At 45.3% G+C, this 12,477-nt stretch overlaps 1 protein-coding gene across 2 annotated transcripts in view; it reads right to left on the reverse strand.

Annotated features, from left to right (window-relative positions):
• Positions 1-12,477, reverse strand: part of CWF19L2 (CWF19 like cell cycle control factor 2) — a 346,427-nt gene that overhangs the window by 274,577 nt on the left and 59,373 nt on the right. The gene's annotated exons all lie outside the window — the stretch shown is intronic.

A 12,477-nucleotide genomic window follows, 5' to 3' on the forward strand; every position in this document is an offset into this window, starting at 1 on the left:
CAACAGAATAGTAGAGAGGGGCTAAGAAAGGAAGACGTCTTGCATAAGGGATGGAAGGGAGAGATGCTGCATGGAGAGGGGAGTGAGCAAGAGAGGGAAAATGATGGACACAGGGGTGGCGGGGAGGGAGAGATGGTGCTTGGAGAGAGACAAATGGACAGAGGTGGAGAGGAGGGGAAAATGGTGCATGGGGAGGGAGGGAGAAATGAACATAAGGGTGGGAAGGAGGGAGAAATGTTGGACATAGGGGTGGAGAGAAGGGAGAAATGTTAGACATAGGGGTGGAGGGGAGGGAGGGAGAGATGCTGCATAGGGGGGGATGGACCCAGAGCACAAGGGAGAGGGAAAGATAGATGGTGGACAATGGGAGAAATATTAGACATGGGAGTGGATAAGAGAAAGGGAGATATACAGGAGGTGGAGAAAGGAGAGATGTTGGATCCAGGAGCAGAAAGGAGTGATGGAGAGATGTCAGACAATGAGACTGAAGGAAAAGAGAGAGAAATGCTGGACCATGGGGGAGAAGACAGGAGGGAAGAGGGAGCAGATGCTGGGTTAGAAAAGTGGAGGGAGGAATATGATTGGAATGGTGGAACCCTGTGGGAGAGGCCAGAATGGGGAGGAGGGGGTGGCAAGGAAATGAAAGAGGATTTGATTACGGAGGGTAGAAATATGGTAATAGGGAGTAGATTAAAGATGAAAGGGAATGTAGGGCTGGGGAAGGAGTGAGTGGGGAATGGGAGGGCTAGTGGGTGATAAAAAGATTATGGAAATTTGATAGGTAGTTGAAAAGTGTAAAGAAGAAGGTTTTAGATACATAGGAGCATGAGGTAATACATGAAAAAATAACAGGCTGTATTGTAATGTTGGGCTACATCTTTCTGTGACTGGAAAAAGGATCCTTGGGGAGAAATTCTGACAGTATGTTTCTAGACATTAGAAGGCAGGGGTGACAAAAGGAAATAAGGGATTTCAGAAAGTCACCCCCAGAATAAACATGATGGCAGAGGAAAAGATCATCTAAATATAGAAAACCACCTAAACTCACTAAGCACTTGAAAAGCAATGAGAACAAATGCTCGTAGTCTAGGTAAAAATTAATAAAATGTAAATAAAAATAAAGACTTATGCAACATTACAAGTATAGCCTTTAGATCTGTAAAGGATTTTATCACTTCTAAACTGAAATACAAGACGGTTCAGCAGAATAACCATCAATAACTGTATATTTACTGTTATAAGAACTTCAATTTTCATACCTAATTTTCTCCCGTCCCCTACACAAAATATTTTAAAAATGGATTTTTATGCAGTTTAGTGATGCTTCCATATATACAACTCAGCTGAAGAACACATGGAGCAATTGGTGCAAAAAATATAAAATCTTTATTACAAACACACTCAGAGTATACAGTCCTCACCACAACTACATAATTTTTATTTTACTTTAGCAGTAAAGTTTATATACTATTGGCTCCTGTGCTCCACTTCCTTCCCAACAGCGTGTGGCTAGTTTGTGTGCTTAGAAGTTCAATGTTTGCCTGTGGCTTGGTGTCCTCACCTCAGAGAAGTTTCTCTGTGTGGCTTTTCTCAGTCTGCTAGTTTAATGGTGCTCCCTAATGGTTTGTAGCATTGTAGAAAAGGTCACTGCACCAGACGCAAGGTAACAATGGGCTCAGGCTGCCTTCAGTCACACACCAGCAAGCTTGATCTTTTGGTACATTTTCATATTTCTATACTACCATGCTCCATACAAGGAACTGAAGCAGTTTACAATATAGTTAAACAGTACAATTAACTATATAGTTAAATATTTACATTAACTTGTAGCCAGGCATGGCTTGCACAAAGTGACCAAAACTAGTCAGAGAAATCCAAGCAGCAAATTCAGGTGGCTCTTTTTTGACTCTCAGAACTGGTGTGGACTTAAAGGGCGACTGCATTGAAGGTATGTAGACAGACAAGCATATACTGGGACCAAGGCAAACATACATTTATGGGCTCCTACCAGAAGATTACATGCAGAAATTCACTCCTCATACTACCAGGTGAATTGGGTTTGATTCCTACTGCAGCTCCTTGTGGCTCTGGGTAAGCCATTTAGGAGGTCTTTTACTAAGCCGTGGTAACGTTTTTAGCTTGCAGTAGAAATCAGACAGCGGAAAACGTCGAGATGCCCATTATATTTCTATGGATGTCTCGGCGTTTACCACCAGCTGATTTCTACCATGAGCTAAAAATGCTACCACAACTTAGTAAAAGACAACCATCACACTCCATTGCCCCAGGTACAAAATAAGTACCTGTATATAATATGTAAACTGCTTTGACTGTAATCACAGAAAGTAGTAGTAGTAGAAAGCGAATGCTACATACCTGTAGAAGGTATTCTCCGAGGACAGCAGGCTGATTGTTCTCACTGATGGGTGACGTCCACGGCAGCCCCTCCAATCGGAAACTTCACTAGCAAAGGCCTTTGCTAGCCCTCGCGCGCCGATGCGCACCGCGCATTCGCGGCCGTCTTCCTGCCCAAACCGGCTCGTGTTCGTCAGTCCCGTATGTAGCAAGACAAAAACAAGGGAAGACACAACTCCAAAGGGGAGGCGGGTGGGTTTGTGAGAACAATCAGCCTGCTGTCCTCGGAGAATACCTTCTACAGGTATGTAGCATTCAAATTCTCCAAGGACAAGCAGGCTGCTTGTTCTCACTGATGGGGTATCCCTAGCCCCCAGGCTCACTCAAAACAACAAACATGGTCAATTGGGCCTCGCAACGGCGAGGACATAACTGAGATTGACCTAACAACTTATCCAACTAACTAAGAGTGTAGCCTGGAACAGAATAAACCATGGGCCCAGGGGGTGGAGTTGGATTCTAAACCCCGAACAGATTCTGAAGCACTGACTGCCCGAACCGACTGTCGCGTCGGGTATCCTGCAGCAGGCAGTAATGAGATGTGAATGTGTGGACAGATGACCACATCGCAGCTTTGCAAATCTCTTCAATAGTGGCTGACTTCAAGTGGCCCACTGACGCTGCCATGGCTCTAACATTATGAGCCGTGACATGGCCCTCAAGAGCCAGCCCAGCCTGGGCGTAAGTGAAGGAAATGCAATCTGCTAGCCAATTTGAAATGGTGCGTTTCCCCACAGCCACTCCCCTCCTGTTGGGATCAAAAGAAACAAACAATTGGCGGACTGTCTGTTGGGCTGTGTCCGCTCCAGATAGAAGGCCAATGCTCTTTTGCAGTCCAATGTGTGCAGCTGACGTTCAGCAGGGCAGGAATGAGGACGGGGAAAGAATGTTGGCAAGACAATTGACTGGTTCAGATGGAACTCCGACACTACCTTTGGCAAGAACTTAGGGTGAGTGCGGAGGACTACTCTATTATGATGAAATTTAGTGTAAGGGGCCTGGGCTACCAGGGCCTGAAGCTCATTGACTCTACGAGCTGAAGTAACTGCCACCAAGAAAATGACCTTCCAGGTCAAGTACTTCAGATGGCAGGAGTTCAGTGGCTCAAAAGGAGGTTTCATCAGCTGGGTGAGAACGACATTGAGATCCCATGACACTGTAGGAGGTTTGACGGGAGGCTTTGACAAAAGCAAACCTCTCATGAAGCGAACAACTAAAGGCTGTCCTGAGATCGGCTTACCTTCCACACTGTAATGGTATGCACTGATTGCGCTAAGGTGAACCCTTACAGAGTTGGTCTTGAGACCAGACTCAGACAAGTGCAGAAGGTATTCAAGCAGGGTCTGTGTAGGACAGGAGCGAGGATCTAAGGCCTTGCTGTCACACCAGATGGCAAACCTCCTCCATAGAAAGAAGTAACTCCTCTTGGTGGAATCTTTCCTGGAAGCAAGCAAGACACGGGAGACACCCTCCGACAGACCCAAAGAGGCAAAGTCTACGCTCTCAACATTCAGGCCGTGAGAGCCAGAGACTGGAGGCTGGGATGCAGAAGCGCCCCTTCGTCCTGTGTGATGAAGGTTGGAAAACACTCCAATCTCCACGGTTCTTCGGAGGACAACTCCAGAAGGAGAGGGAACCAGATCTGACGCGGCCAAAAGGGAGCAATCAGAATCATGGTGCCTCGGTCTTGCTTCAGTTTCAACAAAGTCTTCCCCACCAGAGGTATGGGAGGATAAGCATACAGTAGGCCTTCCCCCCCCCAAATCCAGGAGGAAGGCATCCGATGCCAGTCGGCCGTGGGCCTGAAGTCTGGAACGTGGTTGGCTCGAGATGCAAAGAGATCTACCAAGGGGATGCCCCACACTTGGAAGATCCGGCGCACTACTCTGGAGTTGAGCGACCACTCGTGAGGTTGCATAATCCTGCTCAACCTGTCGGCCAGACTGTTGTTTACGCCTGCCAGATATGTGGCTTAGAGCAACATGCCATAACAGCGAGCCCACAGCCACATGCTGACGGCTTCCTGACACAGGGGGCGAGATCCGGTGCCCCCCTGCTTGTTGATGTAATACATGGCAACCTGGTTGTCTGTCTGAATTTGGATAATTTTGTGGGACAGCCGATTTCTGAAAGCCTTCAGAGCGTTCCAGACCGCTCGTAACTCCAGGAGATTGATCTGTAGATCGCGTTCTTGGAGGGACCAGCTTCCCTGGGTGTGAAGCCCATCGACATGAGCTCCCCACCCCAGGAGAGACGCATCCGTAGTCAGCACTTTTTGTGGCTGAGGAATTTGGAAAGGGCGTCCCACAGTCAAATTGGAGCAAATCGTCCACCATTGCAGGGAATTGAGAAAACTCGTGGACAGGTGGATCACGTCCTCTAGATCCCCAGCAGCCTGAAACCACTGGGAAGCTAGGGTCCATTGAGCCGATCGCATGTGAAGACGGGCCATGGGAGTCACATGAACTGTGGAGGCCATGTGGCCAAGCAATCTCAACATCTGCCGAGCTGTGATCTGCTGGGACGCTCGTAACCTGGAGACAAGGGACAGCAAATTGTTGGCCCTTGTCTCCGGAAGATAGGCACGAGCCGTCCGAGAATCCAGCAGAGCTCCTATGAATTTGAGTCTCTGTACAGGGAGAAGATGGGACTTTAGGTAATTTATCACAAACCCCAGTAACTCCAGGAGGCGAATAGTCATCTGCATGGACTGTAGAGCTCCTGCCTCAGATGTGTTCTTCACCAGCCAATCGTCGAGATAAGGGAACACGTGCACTCCCAGCCTGCGAAGCACTGCTGCCACTACAGTAAGGCACTTTGTGAACACTCTGGGCGCAGAGGCGAGCCCAAAGTGTAGCACACAGTACTGGAAGTGACGTGTGCCCAGACGAAATCGCAGATACTGCCTGTGAGCTGGCAATATCGGGATGTGTGTGTAGGCGTCCTTCAAGTCCAGAGAGCATAGCCAATCGTTTTCCTGAATCATGGGAAGAAGGGTGCCCAGGGAAAGCATCCTGAACTTTTCCTTGACCAGATATTTGTTCAGGGCCCTTAGGTCTAGGATGGGACGCATCCCCCGTTTTCTTTTCCACAAGGAAGTACCTGGAATAGAATCCCAGCCCTTCTTGCCCGGATGGCACGGGCTCGACCGCATTGGCGCTGAGAAGGGCGGAGAGTTCCTCTGCAAGTACCTGCTTGTGCTGGAAGCTATAGGACTGAGCTCCCGGTGGGCAATTTGGAGGCATGGAGGCCAAATTGAGGGCGTACCCTTGCCGGATTATTTGAAGAACCCAACGGTCGGAGGTTATAAGAGGCCACATTTGGTGAAAAATTTTTAACCTCCCCCAGACCGGCAGATCGCCCGGCACGGGCACGTTGATGTCGGCTTTGCTCTGCTGGAGCCAGTCAAAAGCTCGCCCCCTGCTTTTGCTGGGGAGCCGTGGGGCCTTGCTGAGGCGCACGCTGCTGACGAGAGCGAGCGCGCTGGGGCTTAGCCTGGGCCGCAGGCTGTCAAGAGGGAGGATTGTACCTACGCTTACCAGAAGAGTATGGAACAGCCCTCCTTCCCCCATAAAAACGTCTACCTGAGGAGGTAAATGCTGAAGGCTGCCGGCGGGAGAATTTGTCGAAAGCAGTATCCCGCTGGTGGAGCTGTTCTACCACCTGTTCGACCTTTTATCCAAAAATGTTATCCGCTCGGCAAGGGGAGTCCGCAATCCGCTGCTGGATCCTATTCTCCAGGTCGGAGGCACGCAGCCATGAGAGTCTCCGCATCATCACACCTTGAGCAGCGGCCCTGGACGCAACATCAAAGGTATCATATACCCCTCTGGCCAGGAATTTTCTGCACGCCTTCAGCTGCCTGACCACCTCCTGAAATGGCTTGGCTTGCTCAGGAGGGAGCTTGTCCACCAAGCCCGCCAACTGCCGCACATTGTTCCGCATATGGATGCTCGTGTAGAGCTGGTAGGACTGAATCTTGGCCACGAGCATAGAGGAAGAAGGGAGAAAAAACCCGTACCGAGGCCAAATAGGCCGGTCCCGAAGTGAAAGGAAACTTACGTGGGAAAAAGCTGGAAACACGGGAAAGGGGTAAAGACCGTAAAGGTCTCTTTTTTTTTTTTAGCGAAAATCGCGAAGACGCGCGAGATCAACTTGAGGGGTCCGAAACAGCGGCAAAACACGACCGTCCCGAGCACGGACAAAAAAAGACTGACGAACACGAGCCGGTTCGGGCGGGAAGACAGCCGCGCATGCGCGGTGCGCATCGGCGCTTGAGGGCTAGCAAAGGCCTTTGCTAGTGAAGTTTCCGATTGGAGGGGCTGCCGTGGACGTCACCCATCAGTGAGAACAAGCAGCCTGCTTGTCCTCGGAGAAAGGCAGTATATCAAATGCTATCCCTTTTCCTCCTTTCCCTTTCCTCATACCTCTTTTATAAGAGCTGCTGTTGATCACATAGCATATTTTAGCTCTACCAAAAGCCTTTAAGTAGCTCAGAGATACTGCCTTAGTAATGGTACTGGAATTACAGGAGTCATCACCTACACACGCTCATCAGGGCAGCAGCCACTACTGATGCTACTAGCCATCTTGTCTGCCTTCCTGCAAGGCACCAATTACCTCTAGTAGGCCTCCCTGCCTTCTCCAATAAATCTTAGGGATCTGCCTTCACATTTAAAGCAAATAGTATACATGTTGCCTACAAAAGTACAGAAGAAATTTAATAAGGTCGTTTATACGTGCAAGTTATGTGTAAACTGCTCTCATATAGTGCGGCAAGAGGAAATACATGGTTCCATAGCAGACAATATTTTATACACATATAAAGGGTAATTTCATATCAGGGTACCTGGTCTAAGAGAGCAAATATGTGCCTACAACGTGTGTGTATATGTCTTTATAAAATACTAGCATAACCGGCACAAACTGCACTTACCTTGAGGGCGTTGATATTGACATTTACAGCCCAGGGGCGTAGCCAGACACCCAATTTTGGGTGGGCCTTGGTCTAAGATGGTTGGGCAGAAGAACTCTGCCTTGTCCCACAAGTGATTTGGTCTCTCCCTCTCTCGACTGCATGCCAAATGGTCTATCAAACGTCCCCCCCCCCCCCCTCTCCTGCATACCTTTTAAATAGCAGATTTTCACCGGCAGCGAGCAGCAACTAATACACATTGCTCATATTGACCCCAAAGTCTTCCCTCTGATGCATCTTCCTGTTTCCGCATAGGCGGGAATACATCAGAGGGAAGGCTGTGGGGCCAGAGTAAGCAGTATGTATCAGTTGCATCTCACTGTAGGTGAAAATCTGCTATTTACAAGGTATGCAGGAGGGACAGTTGTTGGGAGTTTTCAGCTGGTAGGGCTTGGGGATCCTTGCCAGTCACATCATAGGTGTGCTGCTACTGGGTGGGCTTGGGCCTGAGCCCAAAGGGGGTGGGGCCTGGGCCCACCCGAGCTCACCCTTGGCTACGCCACTGTTACAGCCGCTCAAGAGCAGGTATAACTATCCATATCTATATTATTCAAGTACATGATGTGTAGATCAGCATAGTTAATAGTCTACACATGTACTTGCAAACTCCGCCCCTATTCACACCTCCAGATCAAAAAGTATACTTTACGCAGGTTAGTAAAAATGTCTTTATAAAATTACCCCCTTAAATCAGCACCTTCCGAATGCTCAGTCCTCCAGAAACAGAAGACTTAGGTAATGAAATGAGCTGATGCTGCAAAACTAGAGTAAGAGCTAGATTTACCAACAGGTGCTGACATGTGCACCATTAATGCACATTATTTTACTGCAGATTCCATTGCATGCAATGGGACCTGTTTACCGCTAACATGGTAGCGCACTTTAGTAAATCTGACCCCAAGTCCTACACAGCTTTGTCTAGAAATAACTTACCGATATCACTAAACTGCAATAAAAAGCTATGTAATATATTTTTTTGGGGGGGGAGGGGGGGAATTAATATCAAGCATTTCTAAATCTTTAAAAAGACACCCACATTTACACAATATTTAGAATACCAGCACTTGTGTGTCTATGTGCCCATACCCAAGTTTTGAGCTATTCTGCAAATACCCGCTTAACTTACAGAGAGGGTATCTGCAAGGAGGCGTACACAAGTGCAGCTCCCACTTAGAAGCATAACTTAAAGCATGTCACTGCCATATTTTGGCACCCTGTTGCTGGTCTAACAGCAGGCACCTAAACGTTAGGCACACCAATAGCGGGTTACCCTTGTATTCTGTAACAGAAACTAGGCGCCTAGGTTTCGTTATAGAAAGGCTTCGGGATGCCTAAATGGAGACAGTTACAGAATTGCATGCCATAATTTTCCATTTCAGTTCTCTAAATTCTTTTAATATTTAGGTAAACATTTTATTTTTGAAAACAATGTATTCCATGACAATTACACTGATAAGATATGGGTCTGGAAGTCAATTCCTGCAGGAAGACAGGCACTGAAGCACTGCTGAGCAGCATAGCTGTCAGAGCACTAATGACAAGCACACCACTGTCTTGCAGAAACCTCAGTCTAAGAGACCAGAACCTTAATGAATGGCAAAAGATTCCAAATTCTAATGTACACCAAATGTGATAACAGGATGATGTGGGCACAGAAACTGGAGTTCAGCACAGGTGTCTCATCTGTATTGTTTTATAGGAGTACAAGTATTAACGCTGAACATAACGGAGTCTATGCAACCAGTCGCCTTCTTTAATTTGCCTCTCTCTGGAACTGACTGCCTATTTATGGGATAAACCCTCTAATCATATATTCAAGAAGTACCTTAAGACCTTCTATTTCACCAAAGGTTTTGAGATGCAGTAGACCACTGGGTCCTGCTGATTATTTTTCTTTGTGCTATATACTCTACTATACTAATTGTAAATGTTTCTATTTTGTTTGTAAATCTATGGTTGGTGTCTGCAGGTCATTGTGATTCGAGTCCTTTACTTTTTTAAATTTATACTTCAGAGTTTTTATTGTGATCCTTTTATATAAATTGTGAATTGCTTTGTTGTACCGGGTATCAAATCGATGACTAAACTAAACCACCAAGATCAGTTTAAATACCAGGGCTCTTATGACAGAACCATTTCTCATAGCACTCCTTCTCAAAGTATGCACTAAGATACCAATGTAAGAGTCTTGATGCTAAGCTAGAGACATGATATTTCAAGGAATTTATTTCCTCAGGAAAACAGTTTTCCTTAAATGTTTCCACTTTTCTTCTCAGGCCTTCACATTTTTATCATTTAAGCTCAAACAAGAGTGCCAAAACTGCTTCACAGCATTCATCCTCAGAATTGGTGCTGAACCTGAGTAACAGGGTTTAGTGTTGGAATGTAATTGTATTTTACATGCATTGCCTGTCACCTATTATTTCTCTGTGATTACTCTGTGACCTCTGATGTGAATTACTTAGAGAGGTCACACTGCTATGCAACTTCCTGTGGGGGTTAGATGCAGCAGACACAGCACATGGAGCACATGGAGCTCATGATCTCTCCTAACCTGAGAGGATCTATGGTGGTGTGAGCATCCATTACCATCTAAGCACATGGAAGGAGCTGATAAGACAAATGTATAGTAATATGTATATATAAGCCTGTCTGATTATAATCTAACTACAAACTGTGAGTAAACAGATGTTTTGTTACTTCAACTTTAAAGTGACTCAGCAGTGAATTATTCAGGGGTGAATGAGAGAGAGATGAAGAAAGAAATTAACATTTCTAAAGCTGAAGCTGTGTGTACTAAAATCTGCTAATTATTTACTACAAATAATCCAACAAAAGGGTTATGGGCCCAGGGTCCAGGAATTGAAAAAGAAGAGAAATATTACCAGGCAGAAAAAAAAAAGGCCACATTTTTCTCTTAAGTTTTAAAGGAAAGATTCAGTCTGTCTCTCTCTCCCCCCACACAGCAGACAGAAGGCTAAGAAAATGGCTGAGGGAAGAAATTCACCATTGTTCTATTCTCTCAAGGTGCCTAAATTAACTGAGTTTAATTATCAGCAATGGGAACTAAGATTCATATGTCTCCTTCGAGCAAAAAGATTAAATATATGCTTAGACCAAGACAGAACAGCTGAAAATATGGCTGAATGGGACAATGCAAACTATTATGTGAAGTGCATGCTTTTGGAAGCTCTCTCAGAGAAACAAGCCATATTAGTGGAGGGAAAAGATACACCAAAGGACATTTTATATAAACTGAGAACTATGTATGCAACTACATATGCAAAGCAGCAACCAATTTGGCTGGCAGAGTTGAATGAAACCAAATTAAGGGATAAAAGTAAATGTAATGATCACATTATGCATCTTATGTCTTCATTTCAAAAGCTAGAACTTTCTGGAATTCCCATGTGTGATGCATTGAAAAGAGCATTTCTTTTTACCTCACTATCAAAGAAGTTTGATGTTTTTAGGTCTGTAAATGAGGCCATTGAAGGGCAATCTTTTGAACAGGCAACATCAAAACTAAGGCAGGAATGCATAATAAATGATTCTGAGGAGATGTGTTCTCAAAGCAAGTCAGAGAGAAATGAAACAAATTTCTTGGCAAAGAACAGAGGAAGGCGGAGCTATGGGAAAACTCCACCCAAGGGCAAGCTGATTTGCTACTCATGTGGAAAGGAGGGACATGTATCTAAATGGTGTAAGGAAACACAAAACACTCCCTCTAGCTCACCTAAGCCAATGGAACTAAAGAATTTTCAAACCAGGAAATGTATGAAGGACAAAGATAAACACAAGGGCTTTCTAATGGCAGAAAAATCTTTGACTATGGTAAATAATAATTCAAATGAAAGTACTTGGATTTTGGATTCGGGGAGCACATGCCATTTAACCAATTCTAAAGATTTCTTTCAGGAAATGTGTCCAGAGGAAGGTATTCTTAAAACTGCAAACGCAGGGACTGCTAAGATCCAAGCAAAAGGTATTGGATTCTTAAAATGCAAAGTGTCTAATGAAGTTAAAGAAATTCCTGTAAGTGATGTCTTGTATATTCCCCAAGCAGTTTGCAATATGCTTAGTGTATCTACATTAGATAAGAAGGGATTTGCGATTCATTTTGAAAACAGTAAGTGCACAATCTCTAAAAATGATGAAGTGTATGCTGAAGCTTTTATGCATAATGATGTTTATAAGCTGAACATTTCAGGTGAAGCCTCACATATGGCGCAAGTAAGGAAGAATGATGGTAAATGTAGTCTGGAAATCTGGCACCGCCGCCTGGGACATCGTGATTCTAAGGTGATCCAGGATCTTTACAGTAAGCAACTGGCCACCGGCATTCAGATAAGTGCAGATGCTGGTAAAATTGAGAAATGCATAGACTGTGTTACTCAAAAAGGTGTAAGACCCTCATTTCCTGCATACACAGGAAATAGGAGTAATAAAGTACTGGACTTAATACACAGTGACTTATGTGGACCGTTTAATATCCCATCATTGGGAAATAACAGATTTGTGCTAATATTCTTGGATGATTTCTCTAGATATTGTGTGGCCTATTTGCTGAAAGAGAAAAGTCAAGTCACAGACATGCTGAAGAAATACGTAGCCATGGTGAGCAATAAATTTGAAAGAAAACCAAAGGTTCTTCAGACCGACAATGGTGGTGAGTTCACTTCACAAAGCATGCGCACATTTCTAGAACAAGAAGGCATTCAGCATATCACAACAGTAGCTTATACACCAGAGCAAAATTCTGTTGCAGAGAGAAAATTTAGGTCACTTGTGGAAATGACCAGATGTATGCTGTCAGATAGCAATCTCCCTAAAAGACTATGGGGGGAAGCCATTCTCACAGCAGTGTACCTACAAAACAGAATGCCAACTAAAGGCGCTGAGCGCACACCACATGAGACATGGCATGGTAGGAAGCCAAACCTGTCACACATAAGAACATTTGGAAGTACAGCATATGCTCATGTACCAAAGCAAAGAAGGCATAAGCTGGATTCCACAACAGAAAGGGGCATTTTAGTTGGCTATGCTCCAGGACACAAAGGATATAGAATTTTGAATCTGAAAAC

The sequence above is a fragment of the Microcaecilia unicolor genome, chromosome 4, assembly GCF_901765095.1.
Source record: "Microcaecilia unicolor chromosome 4, aMicUni1.1, whole genome shotgun sequence".
Taxonomy (NCBI): domain Eukaryota; kingdom Metazoa; phylum Chordata; class Amphibia; order Gymnophiona; family Siphonopidae; genus Microcaecilia; species Microcaecilia unicolor.